Here is a 21,332-nt window from a genome sequence, read left to right on the forward strand (position 1 = left end):
GTAAAATATACGAAGACGACCCACAGACGGATATAAATTTAGCTTCAAGTCGAATTCCCTCCCCCTTCGAGTGACGTGCTGCCGGAAGTATTAGTAAGAAGAAGTGAAAGTTAGAAAAATGAAAGATTCATTCGGTCAAATGCCCTTATTCCGACCAACTTGGAAGAACCTTTTTACCTCTATGTTTTTCCGCTTCCTTTTTCTGCCACACGGCGTGACGTATATTCGCCGATGCTTCTGAAAGTACTGACTTATTTATAACGTTGTAGCAGCCGATGGTGTATAGATAGATTTAAACTCCGCGAGCTGCAGACGTCACCGTTAATGCAGAATTTAGATACGAAACAACGACGATTGTTATCGCCATTATCTTATTTTATTACTTTTTTTTTTTTTTTTTTTTATCTCTCCGCGATTATTTTCCCTGCTTCTCTCATTACATAACCGCGTCAAGCTAATGGCAGGCAAGTTTGCTAAAAGGTGCGTTAAAAGCTTCTCCCTCATTTTCGCAGACAGTCGTTGTATTGTCCGGGTCGAATTGCGCGATCGGAAAGCGACGGTTCAACTCCGGAAAAAGATCTAGCAATTTTTTTACCCCCTTTGCGGCAGCGCGTTATCGCAATCGTAACATTTTCAGTCAATTGCATTTCTCAATTCATGGATATTTCGCTCTGTGTAAGGTACACGTGGCCGAATCGACCCTTTCGAGGGTTCCGGTCAAGAAGCAGAAATTTACAAACCACCGACGGAATCGCAGGTTATTCCCTTGATCCCTTGGTCCATTCAAGATCCATTTCCCGTTGGCGCGCGCTCAAACCGACCGCGACAGTTCTGCTTTAACAAAACGGAATTGACACTCTCACCCCTTGTGAGAAATTCGCAATTTTGCGAAGCATAGCTCGTTATATTTGCAGGCAAAGAACTGCTTGGCGTGAAATTTGATTTCACATCAATTTTCTTCAAATCTATTCGCGATTTAAATCATATTTCGCTTTCATTTTTCAATAATAAAAAAAAAAAAAAAAAAAAAAAAAAAAAAAAAAAAAAAAAAAAAAACTGTCAAGAGAAAATGAAAATCCAAGCTGCAGTGGGCAAGCTCATGGACACGCCTGCAACTCTGCCTTGTTTAAGCAGCGTATCATGCACATGAGAGTATATTTATACTTTATACACGTATGACAGGGGACGACACGTGTGTGCGTAGTATTAAATTATATCCGCGTGTTACGAGAAAGGTATATTACGTAGATTAAGGTAGCGCACAGGCAAGCACGTAGTGAGCCTAATTGCGTATAGTGCTCTTTCTACTTATCCGGCATAGGCGCACATTGTTTCTGCCGTCGTTGAATAAATAATATTGAAGGAACCGACCAATCAATAGAATTGCTGCCCACCCCCAGCCCTGTCCGTACCGAGTAATTTATAATAATCAATGTCCGATTCCGCCCATGCTGGGGGCGTGATGTATACATATATCGGACTAGTAACACACGGTACTATATAGGCAAGTGCGAGTATAATATATAGAATGAGCTCGTAATACTACGCGAACGTTTCTCGTTCCCGCGCATGCATCCCAGGTATAACGTGAATACATCTGGCTGTATACACGCTTCTTGTATTTATACACGAATTATTGAAACTGCAGACAATACCGGGTCAAGAGTTAAATTTTTGCACTTCGTCCCGATTGTTGTAATTTTCAATTCATTTCCTAATCGATTTAGTTTCCAGACGTATCAGAAACGGAGGGAAAAAAAAACAATAATAGTAGTATAATTATGTTATAGTCAGGTGAAAATCCTTGAAACATGAATTAATTTGTTCATGTATCACAATGTGTGTCGCTAAATCATTTGATACTGTTCTCGGTGGACTTTTGCGTTAGTTAGTGAAAGTGAAAACAGCTTATGGATGTCGTGACAAGTCGTGTGTGGGGCTGTAACTTGTTCAATTCGTCACAACGAGGTATAGATTTCCGCGGCGTATAGATTTGACGATGAATTATTCCGAGGTTTGTTTCCGTCCGTGGACATAAAGGCGGAATGATTAGTGGTATAAGGAATAACGTGGCTTGTTATAAATATTATACGCGAAAACTGAAATAGCATCGGTGAAGCCTGAGCTAGCAGTTTTCTACTTACGAAAAAATCGCTGAACAATTTTCGCATGTTCAAAAGACGGTATATAATCGATTCAGCGGGAAGAATTTGCGATTATCTACGCTGCGTGTAATTATCTAGTTTAAGCGATTTTATTTCGACTCGACGGGTTATTATCGAGCGGTTAGCACCTATCCAAACACTAATATTGTACTAAAATTTACGCGAATATTGTTTGGTTAGCTATTATTGCAAGGGCGGATTGCCGAAGAGGCGACGCGATCCCGCGATCCTCATTTAGCAGCGATCGTAAATCCCGTTCTCCATGCAATTCAAAACAGACCTACTAGAGCCGCAAACGATAGAAAAGAAACGTTTATTTTCCCATTCGATCATAACCATGGAACAGATTAAACGCAGAAGCGCCGCAGCATCACCTCGGACGAGATCGTTACGCTAATATTCACATACGATCCTCATTCATCACGACCTACCCGAACACGTTTCTGTCCAACAAAGCTATTGCCGAAAATGTTCCGCCTCGACCTTCGGGTATATAATGAAACGGAAATACTAAGAGAGTATAGGGAGCAAATCCGGGAGTAAAATTTAACGGGCGCTCAGCTCTTTCGGCATCTTTGTTAGACAGAAAACTCTGAAATTCAAGTGTATATAAACTGTCTATATATATTGCACAGTTGAAGAACGGTGGATCAATCTCTAGCATTATACACACACTGACACAGAAATACCGAGGTACATGTACCTATATATAATCGTAATGCGGTCAGATCCAAAACAGCGTAGAATTCCAAGCCGGAAATTTAGCTTACAGTCAAACTGGGAAACGGTTGCCTCTATGTACGAGTACTCGCACATTCTCGGCAGCCGAAACTTGGCACGACGATGAAATTTAAATTCGTTCTATGCCTGTAGCCGGTGTCGAAGAGATGGATGATGGCGTCGAAACCGCAGGCCAACGGGAGCCGATATTCGCAATTTTCCAAACGCAAATAGTCCAACTGCAGGCGTCCTGCGAACGAGCAACGCGGAAACGAATCTTGGCGGGTATATGAGAATGGCGTATCGACTAATTAGCCCTGTGCCGACTGGAGCTTGTGAGACCATTAATTCGAGCCGCGGAAAGGAAGACTTCATAAGTATGTATGTGGGCCACGAGTATAAAGAGGTCACGACAAGAGTCGTGGGGATACCTACAGCCTGACATGGAGAGGCCACGGCCTGTAATAGGATAAGAGTTAGAATTTGAGCTTGCGGGAAACCGAGTCGTTGTAGAATTGTCAGCCTGCATCCTTTTTTCCGCGCATTAGATCTTGCATTGACTAGGAATATCCACAGGCATATGATCACAGTTTGTGCCCCCTTTTTTCCTCGAGAAGAATGTCGCGGATCCAATTAGGGACACTCGAGTGCCACCGTTAATCCTGTTGGAATTCGTCTGCAGCTCGTGACCGAGAAGGAAGAGGAGGAGGAAGAGATTTGTTGCGCGGAAATTTCTCCGGGGAATGAGTTATTGTAGCTACATATAGTCAACGCCATGTCGGAGCAAGGTCGTTAAATTCTTCCGCACGCGGTGTCTGGTCTTAGAAATTGATGCTGCATGCCGGGGCGACTTGAGGTATCGGCGTTTTGCTCCTCGACCACTGAAATGTGTGCACGTCGACGTGCGATTCGTAGGAAGAATCGATGTTAGGTCGGTTTTGCATCTCGTGAGCCCGACTTTTTATTGCACCGTTGCAAGCACGTGCTTATTTAGCATTGGAATGTAACTTCATTGAAGTTAGTCCGAAGTTTGCCGAAGCAATATTCGAGCAGTGACGCTTGGTTGCACAGTCAGACCTTCAAATTAGGCGCGTTAAAGGGAACATTAATCGGTTATGAAAATCGAAGGTTTTTTTAAGTATAATTGAGAAAAGATGGTCTTTCGATTCTCGTTATTCGAGACGAGTCGATGAATAAATGGATGAAAAAAATTGTTATAGAATGACAAAGGTATTAGAGTAGGCGGGAAGAGATGAGCGGTCGGAGGGAAGAGAATTTATGGGGGAAAATCAATTGCCTGCGGACAGAGCTAGGCGATATGCAGAGTCGTAGAATATGCTGGATGTATATTCACGGTAATCCACGGTATACATATTCATGCGCGAAAATCCACCGGCATTGTACAGACTCAGAGACCTCTTACCAAGAAGTTACTCTTTTTCCTATTTTCGTCCGCACTCCATCCACAAAAATTGTTTCCATACCCTTAACAATAACATACAAAGAAATTTACTTCACGTAACGAGATGCGAATGCAAAATTGAAAACACTCACTCTCTTGTCGACATATTTGTTAGATCTCCGCAATCAAAATGCCGCACGTTTCAGTCTTCTTCCCTTGGACAAAGAAGGTATTTTTGTATCTATAACAAAAATATAAATGATAGAGAAACAGATATTTTTTTTTTTTTTTCAAATTGAAAGACGAATAAAATTGGAACTGCAGAATCGCACAGAGTTGTTAGACATGCAGAGCTCTCAAAGGCGTGGTACAATATTCTTGCATGAATATTTTAAACCAAACCTACCTCTGCGGTCGGTAAATGAAAAGGAATAACAAAGTCTGCCCGGACGCTAATGGATAAAGGGAGTTTGCAAAGAAAGAAAGTAAAAAAAAGAAAAAAAAAATCTATCCAAAGGGCTGACAGTTTCGCAGTTTACGTATGTTACACTAGATCACGCTCACCGTTCTGCACGTGATGTAAGTCCATTTCTTCCATTGGCTGGTGAAATGTTCTAGCAGGAAAATTCCTGAAATATTTCCATTCACGTTACACGTCAGCAGTTGAATAATTTCATGTCTATATACATTTGTCCATAAATAGCAAGGGTTGGCTCCCCTCCGTCCAATCAAATACGGTTTAAATAAATGATGCCCATAGGACTGGGGTTTTTATTTTAGACATCAATTTTTTCTCTCCAGTGTAAGTGGGGTCAGTCAATTTGATAGCCACCGACTGTCAGTAGTTTCGATTTTGTATTACAATGTAATACACTCTCTGCTGCCTGGGTGAAATTTTCATTAAAGGTTACAACGACCTAGGACTACAGCAATGTTAAGATGGTGAAAAAATTTCCAACGTCTAATTAAAGTAATTAAAATTTAATGATAGAATTTCATGGCATTCTGGAAGCTAGTTGTACAACTTATAAAAACTCGTAACGCAGTCGAGGGGAATCTCAATTCACAAGAATGAAGGGACGATTTTAAAACCTTCATAACTTTGAAACGAGCTTCCAGAAATTTGTTAATTTTCAACAGAGATTCGCCTATTTAATTGATGCTATTCAGTAAGAATTTTCCCCGGATTTAGATGAAGTTTATCAATTAATTATTGCTGGCTGAATTTTATATTTCTATTTATTTATTTTTCTTCGGAATAATTCTAATGTCGTTTCTATTGATAATTAAGTTGCGTTGGAAAGTGAATACAGTCGTAGAAAATGAACACCGTTGGTAATATTTCTGAAAAGTGAACCGTAGTTATTTTCTGATTAGAATCCACACAATATTCAATAACTCACTATCAGAAATTAAAAGAACCCATTTTTTTCTTCTCCTGTATCAAGAATATATTTCTGAAAATATCTTCGCAATATCCCAGGAAACAGAAATGATTACGGGCACATGTTACCAGCGAGTGGTACATCTGTAGTGTATTTTGCGTCAGAGAACCGACATTTTGTTTCGTTATCTTCGCTGCCTACATAATATTTGAAGAGCAAATTTGCGTTTTTAATTTCAAACGCGATGCCTTGGATAATTATTTCATGAAAGAGCCTGGAACGAGCGAGTTTATTCGTGATTGTTTTGAATTCTGAGAGCCCCGGCATCTGCAGATTCAATGCCTGCGGCCAGTATAACCCGAAGTCGTGTTCGCTTTTCCACTTTTCTCTTCAGCTATTGTAGATAAACGTTCCGCCATTTATGTGCAGGACATATTGTTTACCCTTAATTGACCGTCCATGATAATTGCTCTGGTAAATAAATATCGTCAACGCGTGTCCGGGAAAATAAAGAAAATATTCATTTTGTTATTCACTGTTATTTTTGGTAGCTAGTGTGCCTTTATACGCAAAAAACAAAGCAGAAAACATTATCATACTCTTCTTTCGAGCTTGTATTCCATCTGATGAAAGATTCAGAAAGCTGCTATGCCGGAAGGGCTGGTGAATTTTTGACCATTTTTCAAATCCCGATCACCTACGAGGTGTTTTCTTTTTCGGATTTTGGATTGCTTGGCTAATTTATGGTCTTTCATCTGCAGCTCATTCAGTTTCCTCTTAGTTAACCTGCAAGCTTGCTGATTCCGCAGCGAAGAAAGTTTCAGGAAATCAGTTATCGAGGTCGGTAAATCTCCATTTCCTCAGTTTATCTCGAACCTTTGACCTATAAGCAGCAGAGAAATAATCAGTGTTGCCACTTTAAATAAAAATCTTATATTAATTGAGTTTATCTCAGCAGACTCCGACGGGAGATCGAAACTGTTCTTTGACAGGTGAAACGTACGTTTTTTGGTCAATCTCCTGCGACGCCGTGGCAAAAAACACGACGATTAAAGCTTCAAGTATTTACTTTATCAGTTTGGTTAGGGGCCAAAATATATCTTGTGTAATGTTCGTTTCCTCCTAATATTAGTCTCCTCAAATATATGTGCCTGTAGTTGTTATTTCATGGCAGATCGAGTGTTTTTCCTCTGTTTCCCTCGTCAGTAGATGATATTCAACGAAAAATGATGGTTTAAACGATTAACCATCCTCTCGCGGAGAAGGCGGTTCCTACTAATGATTCAGTCGCTGAAAGCATACTTTCTAAAGCGAGGGCGGGAATCTCGCAGACAGATGGGCGGGAAAATGTAACCTTCTTCTGGATATTTTTACCCCAACTGCAGGATATGAGGTGGTTCCAGCTCGTAACCGTTCAGTTTATCCGTTATCTTTGCAACAACAATATCAAATGTATTGCTCATATATATTTTATGGTGCAGGTTGATTGTTACGGACGCAAAGATCGCGGGTTTATGCCTGACACTCTGCGTGACCTCCGACTGACCTTTTCCGAGGTTCTTTTCACGGAGCAAGAACCTCAGGTGATAACTATGCGATTCGATGCACATGTCGATGCAAAGCATAAAAAATATCTGCGACTGCTCGATGACCAGAATATTTCCTTTCAAAGCAAAGATTCGTACTTTGGCTGTATTGTGAATGTAATTGTAAAGCTTTTGACGAGTCTTTTGTGCCATTGAATTGGGTGGGAATCAATCAATCGAGGGTTGGTATACAAAGCACTCGGTAGGATGGATCTTGAGACTTATAAATACTTCAGACAAGGACGAGCAGGGTTTGTAAATTGGAGTTTCTGTGTGCGACTGTTCGCGTATCAATGACGAAGAGTATAGCACTGTGATTATCACTGTAAAATGAAGATGGAGGGGTTATAACGAGATGATTTTTGAATCGAGTTGACGGGGCGAAATGGTTGAAGCTGACGTTTGCCATCCATACGCTCAGCTTTTCAATTCAACTCGTTAATTAACCGAGCCGGTATAAATGGACAGAGGGTCCAATCCTCGGATCAATAACCATGACAGTATTCTCTGTCAACAATCAATCTCGTATATTAAATTATCGGCGCTGTTTCAACAGTGGCACGATACACTGACAGTAAGAATGATGACGAAGCAAGTTTCCCCTACTGACAAAGTCATTTTTCCTTATCCGTAAGTATCAGCAATTACCAGAACGTTTTGACCATGTAGTGAAGAAATTTTTCGGTTAAGAGTGTATAAAGGTCCTAGTAGCAGACGTATGAGTTCCGCTCTATCGTCTCATCTCCGACCCTTCCTCCCTCCACTTTCAACGTCGTTTCAAAAATTGCGGTCGAAGAAGATCGTCTATCTCCGTCGAATCAAATATCACTTTGGAGAAAGCTTCGAGAGGTGGAATGAAGAAGTCACCTCATATGAGTTCAATCCAATGGCAAACCACTGAAATGGTTGTCCCCATGTGACGCGAAACCAGTGCTAGTGCGTCGGCGGTGTGTAGCTTGATCATCGTCGTTTAGTCAGTTGAATTGCTCGTGAACTTCCCAAGTTTATTGGCACGGTCGACGGCCGTAAGACCATGACGCCGTACTATTGCGGATGCGTGCGATATATATATATATATATATACACACTCTGTACTTTACGGTGACTGCATACTTCCGGCGCGACACATATCGCGAGTCTAGATTGCTTTCGCGTGTTGTACCGGTGCGACGTTGAATATAGATCTCGAACTAAGGTACTGCAGATAGTGTAACAACGTGTGGGTCTTCGTCTCTCTCGGGCAAAGTAGTTTCAAGTTAGTTAAGCTCGTTTGCCACGCCCTGCACTGCGAGCCAGATTTTCCCCTCGTGAATCACGTGCTCGGATGAAAGACTCGACTTGTACGTTACGCCGAGCCGAGCCGAGCAGTGCGGATCCCGTTTAGTACTTGTTACACTCGAAGGGATGATGAGTGACCTTCAGGGCACCACCGTGATGATGAGGGATGGATGAGCGGAAAAGCTCTCTCTAGACTCGGTGTACCATCAATCACAGAAGAGATGAAGCGCACAGCTCGACGGTCGTCGGAATAAAGTACTGATGGAAGACAGTCGTCCCCTTGACGGCAGTTGACGTTGACCCACTCGCCAGTTTACGCGTCGTATAGAATTCTCGCCGACGTTTACGATTGATCGGGAAAAGCTGCCATGCCTCCGATAGTTCAGCGCCGGACTGACTGAGTCCAGATGTACGTCGGCTCGTTAAGCTATGGCCGTGTGTTTGCGATCCTGTGTATTTGGACGTACGTGGGAATGACCGGAGGTCCAAGGAATACGAGCGGGTGATTTTCAGCCACGGGTGGCATTGCGCTGGAAGAGGGAAAATTAGAGGGGCTCGATTGACTCACGTTGAGTGATCGGAGGATTTAGGGACGCGAAAGAGATCCGCACCAAACCAACAACCTTAAGTGAACGCATTTTTGTACGACTCGTCGGGTAATCTGGTGCAAGTTGTTCCTTCTCCGGTTATGTAAAACGAAATCCTAAGTTTCAATGTGAAAATATGCAGTATGGACTTCTATGGACTATAACTTGGTGTCAATCTAACATCATCTGATGGTAAATTTTTGAATTGACAGTAAAAGTTGTCCTATAGCAGTCCACGCTAGTTAATTTTGGTTAATCTTAAGACCACCACACCTAACACTGTAGGTACAATACTATTCTCTTGGTTTTAATTCGGTGAGAATGTATATATACCTTATATAATATATAGAGTTGAAGTTCCCAGGTTTCGTCCCTTTGTTAAACGGCTTGGGACTTTCTTTTCACGGTGGACGTCTTCTTTTTTTTTTTCATTCTTTTCTTTTTCTTCCGGAAAACTGATTACGAAAGCTCCTTACCCGCGCAAAGCTCTATATGTTAGCTTTTCAAATGGAATCTTTTGTATAAGAAGATTTTAGAGTTAAACCGCAGGCGTATGTTTATTGAAAAAAAAAAAAATAATTTATATATGCTGCCTTCACGGTCGTCGCCTTTTACTGAGTATCGAACATAGATTATTCTCGGATGTTGATGATAGTCAGGGAAGTTGGCGCTCTGCCGGAGCTTCGTGGATCACCCATACAAACTCAGATGAGTATTAGAAGCGTGTGAAATCCTCGCAGGCCTTACAGGTATATATCGAGAGATAGTCGGATGTAACGTAAATCTAACACGGATCGGGTCCCCGTCTATATTTATCTCGCGGTTGATCTTCCGAAGTTACTTTTTCAAATGATTTCTTCGTGAAAAATCTTCCCCGTGTGACATTGCCGCTAGAAGCTGGGTCACACTGCGTGGCACGTGGGCTGAATTCGTAAAAATTTCATTTATATCTTTAGCCCGATGGGATAACTCGGACGAGTAAAAACGTCGGAGGTTGTTTAAGTATTCATGCAAAAGTCGAGAGATCCTCGAATCCCTTATACGATTATCTTGACCTGTGCAGATGAAAGAACATTTCCAGCACTGATTGAATTTTTCAATAATACAAACTTCCTTTGCTCTTTATGAACTACGATCACCTTGTTTTTTAACTGAGGTTCATTGTTTCACAGTCAACTTTCCTAAAGTAAATGCACGTTTCTTGGCAGTCGCATCATTCGGTTCTCGCGCCGATTTATATATCCAGAGTGCGACAGTTCCATGTCCAATTATCTTCGACGATTAATGATCTTGATTGAATTGAAAACTTAATGAATAACTGAATTTCACCATGCATTCCTAACTGATGAACATACGTCAAATGTTCTTCCAACAAATGGAAAAGAAAACGTTTTTCACGATCCCTAATCTCGTGATAAACGACGTCGTTTTCCCTCGCAGAGATTAACCAAAAAGAGTAAAAAAGGACTGAATTTTGTTGTTCGATAAGGTGATCGATATTCATCTGGTACCTTAACGTGGATTGAAGTTTCCCTGAAAAGATGGATAGGATACGTCAGTTGGACAAGTTGATGGTCTGATGCATTAGCAAAACGTTAATCTTTCAGTACAGACATCCGGGCTGAGTGAAGTAAACTGACGTTAATGAAGTGTCAGACAGAAGTTTCTACAGTCTAACGAAGCGACAGTTCGCTATTCTGATCTGAATGATACTATCCCAACCGTGAAGTTGAGCCCGAAGCTCAGACGCTCGTCCAACGCGTAAATACGTTGTCGGTTTCTTGATTACAAATACTATAGGTTGATTCTATCAACAATCCCATTCAGTTGCTGCTAAAACTTTTTGATTGTCAAAGTTCCACCTCGTCTGAATTGATTTTAACAAACCAGAACTGATTAATCGGCGTTGTCACAGACGCGCGAAATTGAATAATTTGATCGTGTCAGATCATTTATTTTCATTGTCTGATAATTAACCACTGATTATTGATCATGTGCGACATTTTCCAATCCAATTTCTTCGAAGTTGGCACCGAGTGAATGAGGAAGCCGAGGCAAACTCACTCAAGCGAAATACTGCTGGTATACATAGGTATTGGACCAAAACTCGTCAGTTAAATGCGATAAGTTAAGTGCAAGCTATCCAGTGCCTTGATTTCGAAGGGTAAGGATAAGGATACTCGTCGGATTGTTATCTGCACATTGACAGAAACCGCTGAGTGTAGTCAGCGAAAGTACCTACCTTACCTCAGAACGGAAATCAGTTACGAAATACAGGAGAAGTTTGAGGCCCGTAATCAAGCGGATTTACGAAAATTCAGACACCCTAGCCATTTCAGACTTAATATCCTGAATGATTATACGCATCGTGGAGAAACATTTCCGAGGTATTTCAGTTATCCGGTGGGTTGAGGTAAAAAACAATCGACCTTATCCCAGAGAATTTTCGTAATTAGTAAAATCGCATCGCCACCAAAGTTGAGCTTTCGCAGTATGAGATTGTCGAGCGGTTCATGCGAGTATTCGTTCGGTTATGGATTTCTCTAACTTTCGTGATCCATCAAATTATATCTACGTGTATACTATAACTCGTGTTTAACATGTCGTAAACTCAGAAGGCTGAAGTTAGTAACGTTGACGTAATGAAACATGATGGAATAAATCGTTGTACAATAGGTATTAGACGGATTTTCAAGAAGTTGATTTTTCAAAATATGAACATTTTTTCTTTCTTATGGATTCACTAGCTGAATTTCAGACAATCCGAAGGGTGCGAACCAACGATTTTCCGAAACACGCATCGTTGAAGTAACGTAGTACTTACTTCAATCTTATGTAAACTCGGCCATTGTATCCTATATCATATCAGAAACCACAGTGAGACATAATCTTGCGACATGAGATCCGTGCTTACAACCAGCTGACTGGCATGTGGAAAAGATACAGCATTCTCAAAGTCAAATAACGATGAAAATATACGTGAGTACAGAATGTTCATTTCCACAAGAACGCACAGGGAGTACCGTAACGGTTTTCGCATGCTGCTTATCAAAAGGGCGAAATAGAAAACGAGAAAACGAATGGAAGTCTCAGGATGAAAAACCGTATGAAGAATGAAAAAGCAAGGTAAAAGAAAAATGAACAGAAAAAAAAGAAATAAAAAAAATTGGAGACAAAAATAAAATGACGTGCTGACAGTGCCGTAGACAGAAAAAAAAGATATGACAAATGGTGACAGCACCAAAAGCGCCCTTTTCATATGCAGTAACGTGCTTTCCTTCACACCACTGCGACGCGAAAAACCGAAGAATATTCCAAAACATTGATCAAACGCGAAAGCCTTTGAGCTTTTCTGACTGAGTAAACTCTGCTCCCATCTACACTGGCTCAACATTTTATACCGGAAGGTTAAAGCGTTGAAGAAGTCTTACAGCTGTTCCACAAAAAGCTTGCGGTACGGTATTAAACATGGCAATCAAGTAACGTGAATATTTCACTAACGTGAACTGATTCTATTCATGTGAAAAGAAAATTTCAGACAGAAAAATTCTATCACGAGCCTTGCTGCCCACTCGTGAGATACGTAAGCACGGACTGCATATGCTGTGTTAACAAAATCTAGAGTTAGTTGGAAGTCGAATTCCTTACAGTTAGAATCAAACGTCTACAGCAAACACGTCACAAATTATACACTTTATACATTGTGAAATATCCTATTGAATTCAGCCATTAAACATCGAAGAATTAAGAATCCATTGCGTTTATGGAAATAGTCAATTATCTGCCAATTATAAAGATTAATTAGTACAATGTGGATTCAGTTTTATTAAAAACCAGTGTAAGCATCTCACGTTATATGTTCACAAGCAGAGCTACTAAGCTCAACACGAAAGTAATACGACTCTGACAGAGGAAGTGCACGGGCAATTCTTCATTTGATAATCCTAACTACAAGCGTATATGTACGGTTAAAATGTTTGTCACAAAATCTGGCAAAATTATGTCGTCCGGAATTTTGCGTTGTAGGTAAAATAAATTCTGCGCAAACAATAGACGTACATCCGTAAATGAATGTGGATAGACGGGAAAAGTTAGAGAGTGACAAGGATTTGTCTTGGCAGGAAAAATACACGGGCGTCGTTGTGAGCAGGGGTAAACAATGGCGCTTGGTTCACGGTGAGATTGAAAAGCTGAGCGTACGTCGTAGCGTCTGGAAACAACGAGACGCAAGAAATAAGCGGAAAGCTCTGCAGGGAAAGCATGTAGAGAACGTAACTGCGTAAAGCTCGAGAGAGAGAGAGAGAGAGAGAGAGAGAGAGAGAGAGACTAGAAAGTGCATTGAAACGCTTGCAACGTTTCGCCCTTTCAGCCTGTTCTTTCGCTGCGCACTGCGCGCTTCGAGAATCCCGACAATCGGTCATGTTGGAATGGAAAAATTGAATAGATTACAGATACGACAGGAGTAAGTTCCCGCGTTATTATTTCGCCAATGGAACCGGGCAGGATCGCACATACAATTCGTCCGGGCTGGTATATCGGTAATAAGAAAGGACAAAAGGAAGCTGAACCATTCAACTCGGTGTAAAATTGATAAAATTTATTTATTCCATGTCTTCTACATACCATGTAAATACGAACATGTCGCTTTAGACGTAAAAGCTAACACGGTGACGTTCCCGTGTCGATTTCACCCTCGGTGACTGCACGTAAACGTTTCAAATTCTGTGTGAGGACTACCGCGTCTATTTGCCAACTAAATTTTCATTAGGAATTTCTCGCGATACGTGGTTTTGTATCACAGGGGTTTCAACTTACGGAACTCACCAGGATCGTGATCCTGACGTACGGTCGCTGGGTAAAACACGACACGTTCAGCCATTCAGCAACGAACCTAGACTGAAACTACGCAATTATTCATACCACACGTACCTACATCAAGATTGACACCTACCAGAAGGCTGTACCTTCTAGACTTTGGTTGAAATTCTTCAATATTGTATGCAGCATGTCAGAGCGCTACAGTAGAAGATGCTAAGGAGTGACAACGCCATCTAAAGTGTGGAAACAGACGTTAATCAAGGGCTAGAATAGTCATGCTAGGTATGTTTTGTTACCTATTACAATCAGGTCAGCGACTACGCACTCTGACGTCTGGGTCAGTTTACCCGGGCCTTAATTTGCATGGTTCCCTAGAGTAAAGGGCACTAAGTCGTTGGATCGTGAGATCGTGAGGAGACCTCCTCGTGAATTATTTAACGCAAAACAGCAATCCCCGTTCTGTCAGTTTACACGTAAGAATAGGAGGTCGAATCTAGTTCACTGGAGTAAACCAAAACTTCGTCCTCATTCAACTTTACCACGCGAAAATCGATTAGGAAAAGTTCCGAACATTTCAAGGGAACGGCCAGCCATATTGTGTACGCGATTCAGATGTCAAAAGTATTGCTCGGATATCAAAAGTACTACTCAGATGTCTCCAGGAATGTTACGTCTAACCGAAGTTGGGATCGGACCCCAAGTTTTGAATAATCAAATCTTCTTTACCGCTCGCTAGGAGAAATTCGATTTCGCAGGAGAGGGAAAATCTAGGGAAATATAACGATTCCATCCATATGCTACCAGTCTTCATCCCCCTTTTTGGACATGACTCGAACGAAAATTGCGTCACAAAGTATTGAGCGTACACTTTTGCAGCTTTTTTACATCATAATACATAAATCAAGGAGTTTTTTTTTTTTTTTTTTACGGCATCCATGCCCACCTGGTTCAACCACTCAATACCAGAGTTTGGTTCGCCCTCAGATCAAACATGACGTCGACTAGACACCATCGCATCGCTTATTTGCGCTCTTTTATCTTACAACGATCTTGGCACAAAGACTTTCCCGTTTCCCGAAGGAATCCTCGCGTGCCGCGACCACTTCACTTTGCTATTATCACCGCAGACGTACTGCGATACCTTTTACATCGTGGTATCCAACTCCGAGTCTCGGATGTCGATTAAATAAGTATTTATATGTACAATTCGCACGCGGACTGCCTCGCGATTTATACGATGCCGAAGCAGCTGGGAGAGGGCATTTGTTTGGCGAACAGAGTTTATCGACTTTAATATCTACTTCGAGGGAAAAAATCTCTATAGGCCCGTCTGTTGCAGACCTCTAGAGATAATGAGAATTTAGACATATAATATAAAGTTTTTGTTTTCCACGTGAAAGAAAAGTAGGTAAATCCGCTGAGCCGTGACGAAATAAAGCGGTTAGAAATTTTCACGATAAATTGCTTTATTTATCCGGAGCAGGCAAGCCCAGGCTGCAAAATAAAATCCACACAACCGGTGAACGAGACTCTGGAAATTCTCCATTCGTAGGATCAATTTGAAAGGGAGGTTAGGCCAGAAATTGGAGTCGAAATTATGGGATACTACGAACTCGACTAGACGGACAAAAACCGAGACAAAATTGGACGTTTTTCGAGATAATTGTGAAGTTTCAGTCATTAACCAGATATTTTTTATTTTCCAGGTTGTCTATCGCATTCACGGATATGAAAGGGTGACGGCTTACCGCGCCAACATAAATTAAGTGGACCAATTTTTATACGAAAAACTATCAAAAGAAACATAAGTAAATGTGATTTTTTTATTTATTATTTAAAATTTTCACTGTTCAATAAGAGGAATTAAAGCCCGACGATACATTGAAATTTGGGATCATTTCCGCGGAGCAGACTTCCCGGGATAAATCAGTGGTAAGTCGTACTTCATAAGATGTAATAAATAAATAGTCCAACCGTAGAATCCTACGTCCTAGGCTAACCCTGTTCCTTGTGCATCGAAATAATATTAGAAAAGGTCAAGATTTACAATGTTCCGCGTAAAACTATAAATATCCTACTAGGATCTTGTATCGAAGATGAGAAGTGGGTTATTTCTGGAGAATATCGGGGTGCTGTTCCAAAACGAATACTAACAAAATCCTATTTCTGGAATCACGACACGATCCGCGAGCGTTTGGGAAATTTCGTGAACCGGATGAATGGGGGGAAAAGATACCCGCTATACGTAATAACTGAAACTGTATAGTCAGCAAAGCCGTGCTTCAGGGTCCAGGTTGAAATATCGCCTCGCGAGCAATATATTCTCATTATATTCGATGAGACCGAAAAAGAATGATGAGAGCTACTCAAACTGTGTGAAAAAATGCCATCAACTAAAATAGTTAACGAGCTTTTCCCATAACCCTATATAGAAAATACAATGCGCGTATATATACACGAATATGAATGTAGGTACACTAAACGTTGACGCAAAATCTAGCAAAAATCATCGAAATGTGATAAAATTAAACAAACAAATTTTACAGTGTGTCCAAAAAGCGTGAATCCGCTGTTTTGTTTTCTCATTAAAATTATAACACATGGACTATATTGCATAATATATTATGTTGCGCGGAAATTCCTGGCGAGTTGTCAAATTGTTGCATGCACAACATGTGTAAAACATATACGGATAAACGTGCCGTTGACAGTTATGAATGGACAATGCGTGGGCGTTGTATCGTATGTATTTAAAAACCAAGTATTTGTATTTTGCTACAGGCTTATAAATTTTCTTCTAAAAGAGCGAAGAATCACTTCATGCATAAAATACGAGTCGTTGAAACGTTGCCGAGAAAACTTAGACTGATTGAATTTCAAGCCCTGTATATGAATTGATTTAAAAAAATTTTCTCTAGAGAAAATATCTGTGATGAGCTTGTTTAACGATTTTTTCTGGATAAAAAATGTGAATTACAAGGTGCTTGAACCGATTATCGTGTCGAGATAACACGCCACGAATGTATATACGTAACTATCTCCAGATGTTCGACCTCTTGAGGCCAACATGTTGTGCGTACTTTCGTTTCGATTGTTTCCATGGAGAGCGGGTGTACCGAAGCTTAGCCACATATCGTAGTACGCGTGTCTGCCCGTACAAACATATTTGCGCAAGACGCATTGAGCCCTCACTAATTAGAAGCCAACTACTAGTAAACTGACGTCATATAGATTATAGAAGCTAATTCATAGCACACTTCCAACGGCGGCGTTAGTTGAATAAACATTATAAGCCTATCGCTTTCCCAGCCTGAATCATAAATCCATCAAAATATCGATGCCCAAATTTATTTCTGCCCCCCAATATGATTGGAAAAGATGTCAAAGATTGTGCTTTTTGCGCGCTTTCACTGCGATTAGACCAGTATAAATTTTGGAAATGAAGAGTACATCATTTGCACTTAACTAAGACATTATACGTCCTTTTGAAAAATCTGTCAGATTACAGAGTTCCGAAGAAATTTTACTACGCTAAACACTGTCACAGTTGAAGATAAGAATTAAAGTAAAACTATAAGTGGCATTTGTTTTACCAAAAAAGTAAAACAAAAAACATTCCCATACAGGGCAGCTATTCGGACGTGGAATATAGTAGGTACTCGTAGTACAATTCTTCTAATAGAATATTCGTTGCTTATGTATAAAATAACAATTATATTCGAATTGACCTTGGACTTTCACCCTTGTTAGTTCTCTCCAAGGGATGAATTCAGCACACACTTGTTTGTTCAATTTTTCGACGTACGCCTACTAATAGACTCTCATTAATGTTGCTCGAGACATGGAAGAAATGATAGGAAGAAAAAATGGACCCCGTGACAAACTGGGTTATTGGCTAACATTTAAGATTGTTTCTTCTGCTTCGAGCTGTGCTATTCCAAAAGACAAAGATTTTAATACAAAAAAGGTAAAGCGGATATGGATCTTCATACATTTCCCCTATTCAACCCTGACTGTTATTCCTCGACTTTTAAACAACTGACTATTCATTCGTTTGTAAAAAAAAAGGCTTGCTGTTATTTCCTGTGCATGATTTCTTATTGGTTTTACCGAAATTTACACAATCTAGACCAATGAGCAAAAAATAATCCTAAAATTTTTAAATTTTTTATTTGAAACCTTCTTGTTTGTTCTTTAAATTTCAATCTTGATCCAAAACTAGTGAAAAAGTTACTCTCGCTCTTTTCAAGAGAACATTAAAGATTTCTATCTTTGTCTTTTGTACAGATTTCAGAAAAGAAATGATTTATGTTAGCTTATTTCAGTTTTAGAGCAGATGCCACTTGCTGTCTGAAAGGTTTTATGCTGAGTACATTTTAAGGAACAGTTGTCTGATGTGAAGCGAATTTTTTTCGAAAGTGGATGACGAAAACATAAATTGAGGAAGATCGTATTCGTTATAAGCGTTTATCCTGAGATTTTCAGAAAAGGGCTCCAGCCTGTTTCGTCTAGCTGATATTCGTTAACTTGGAACAAAATGGACGTAGGTGATTGGAGGTCATTTTTAAAATAATAATTCACCGCCAAAATGATGATCCATCCTATGTAAGGTTCTTGACATTTTTCAGTTTAATGTCTCGTGGCCTTACCTCCCATACTGAAAGTTGTTATCTCATTTTTAGTATACTTACAATAAGCATAAATAGCTAATAAAAAGTATTAGGAACGAAATCCGTGTTAATTTATTTATAAATGTACACTTTCCCGCGTAGTTGTGGATCTTAATTTTTTTTCGCACCTGGTCGTGTGTTCATCGTAGTTATAAAGCAGTTGTGCTGCCTGTGAGTGGGAAACAAATGGTGTTGATAAATCACCTCTCGGTATTTTCTTCGCCCTTCCTAAATCACAAGGGTTGACGAAGACAGAGAGCGGCAAATGTGGGGTGCAGCGATCCGCTCGACTGGAGGTCAGAATGCGACGGAAACGGGAACCTGATTCCGGGGCTGGCTTCCTATTTCACCTTGCGTCGTTAAAACGACGGAACTTCAACGAGATTGCTCAGGAGAATTTTTGAACTTAATTTAAATGCTGAAACCACTAACTCCTTTCGCTGCTCTGGTTATAGCGATATGGATTTCCGCATGCGCCATTTTCGGACTCAGAGGTTTTTTCGAATTTCAATTACAAGAGTAAAGTAGCCGAAATAAATTATCTGCCAACTACGGAAATCAGGATAACTTATTATTATTAGAAATGGTAGATCTTATTGATATGAAGTTTTACTGATCTATTCGAGGGGTGAACCTTTTGATATCCGATGTGAAGTCTGCGAAATCTTTGAAGTCCCGTAAAGTCCCGTAAAGTTCGGTATCCCCCATCTTCCAGAGAGGCTCACCCCTCGGTTCGATTGTTATTGTTTTTCGAATAAGGTTGATTCAGTTCACAATTAGCAGATCTATTTTTTTAGTTGGAAATACATGATCGAGAATTATGTCGTCCTGAAGTATTAAACAAACCGATCCATCGATTATTGCCAATATGATTTTCCTTTGTAAAATAAATCTAAAATCAATCGACATGAAACTATGGTGAATTTTGAATTTTAAATCTTGTTTATGCTAGTTTTGGCGAGGGTTAAAATTCATTTCCAAGAAACAAACTTTTCCCATTATATAAGAATTCGATTAACTACGGTAAAAATTAGCGATTCATGGTTTTGCTGCACATAAATGATAACTTTCAAAAATAAAACAGCAAACTTCACGTGTTACATTTTAAATGTGAAGTAATAAATCACACTCATACGTGTGTACAATATTTTGCCACACAAACGTACTTTCATGACCATGCAGTTTGCCGGCACTGGGGCTACATCCAATTATGCTAATTCATACCTCAAGGAATAAAGTTCCATTCAATCACATTACACTCGTATAATACACGCCAGACGACGAAGGCGTTGCCCGATTCCCAGGGGACGTTGAACGTCCGACTGTAACTAGAAACTGCACTAGCTTAACCCACGCGATGTACGTACGAACGAATATAAATATTTGCACTGCTCGTTAAATTTCATTACGCGAAACTAGTTTATCCCTGATTGTGAGTACCGCACGCGCATCCTATACAATCCTATGACTATACACGATCAACTATGCGGTGATCAAATTGTCAGCATGTTTCATTCCTGGTATATAAATAATCGGTTGATCTCGACGTAAATCTCTGCAAAGAAGCTTCCACAGAAGCGAGAAACGAGAAGCGACGACTGATTTCACTCGCTAAAAAAGCTTCGGAATTTCGCAAAGGCCCATCAGGTTATTTCTTTGCTAATCGCAGAGAAAAATTCGTTGTTCCGTTTTCATCGAGATTTATAAAATTTTTGTAGCGTAAACTTTGCCCAGTTCTTGAGAGGTCCATTTTATTCAAACCTCGACACATGATTGAATCTCTTACCACTCGCAAGCCTTTCTTGTATTATTCCAACTCATTTTGATGACAGATCCTAATTTTCAATGTGATACATGTATTTAAACATTCTTTTCATCAAAAACGAATTTTTTTTTCTCATTATACAGATAGTTTAAGACGTCCTTCATCGGTTTTAGTTAGTGATTCCAGAATAATAACACGTTAGATATAAACTTTTGGTAGTTCAACGTACCAGCTACAGGTTTAAGGGTGCAGGTTATTCGACTTGTCGACATCCTGAGCTCGTCATGATTCGAAAGGTGGAGCTAATCCAGCCAAACTGCGAATAATGATCGATTCAGGTTACTCTGCAACAGCTGCTCCCGCATCCATATACGAGGGTTTGGAACTCGGTCTTGTAAAGTTCTCAGGGAATTGAAAACGACGGTGATGCGAAGGGGGAAAAATATTTGGTATATATTCAAATAGGATAACCGACAAGGCAGATATTATGGGTGACAGGATACCACAATATCCTCAGCTATTATCGGCCTGCGTTATAAAGTTTGTGATTGCTTTTGGCGTGGAAAAAGATTCAGCCCCTCCATATCGGGTTTCAAAGCTCATCCCTAAAGGCGAGAAGAAAATGACCGCGGAGTAGAAAGCGTGTAACAAACTTATTTTTATCGAATTCAGTGAGTTACATATAATACATCCCTATGCATGCACGTATGTTCTTGAATTCATATTTTCGCTGAAATATTTATATTCATAATTATCCACCGCAGAAAGCCGATGCGGCGTGTTAACGACTGTCTTAAAAACAAAATAAAAAAAAGACACAAGAAAAAAGCGGAGAAGTAATTTGCGTCTGCAATACGAGGTCGCCATTAGCGCTGAAAAATATGTGCCTAGACGTCTTTCAGACTTAGAGGGTAGCGTTAAAGAAGTCTAGAATTTCCGCTGCGTGCAAGGACCTT

General features: G+C 40.2%; 1 protein-coding gene and 1 long non-coding RNA gene across 3 annotated transcripts in view; one reads left to right on the forward strand and one right to left on the reverse strand.

Moving 5' to 3' along the window:
- LOC124413383 overlaps positions 1 to 21,332 on the reverse strand; it is a 114,068-nt gene that overhangs the window by 16,370 nt on the left and 76,366 nt on the right. The window lies entirely within an intron of this gene.
- Positions 1 to 21,332, forward strand: part of LOC124413371 (small conductance calcium-activated potassium channel protein) — a 148,466-nt gene that overhangs the window by 857 nt on the left and 126,277 nt on the right. For both annotated transcript variants that reach the window (XM_046893903.1, XM_046893904.1), the window contains exon 2: positions 15,648 to 15,873. The gene's annotated coding sequence lies outside the window, so the exon portion shown is untranslated. The remainder of the gene's footprint in view (positions 1 to 15,647; positions 15,874 to 21,332) is intronic.

Source organism: Diprion similis, chromosome 12 (genome assembly GCF_021155765.1).
Source record: "Diprion similis isolate iyDipSimi1 chromosome 12, iyDipSimi1.1, whole genome shotgun sequence".
NCBI lineage: Eukaryota > Metazoa > Arthropoda > Insecta > Hymenoptera > Diprionidae > Diprion > Diprion similis.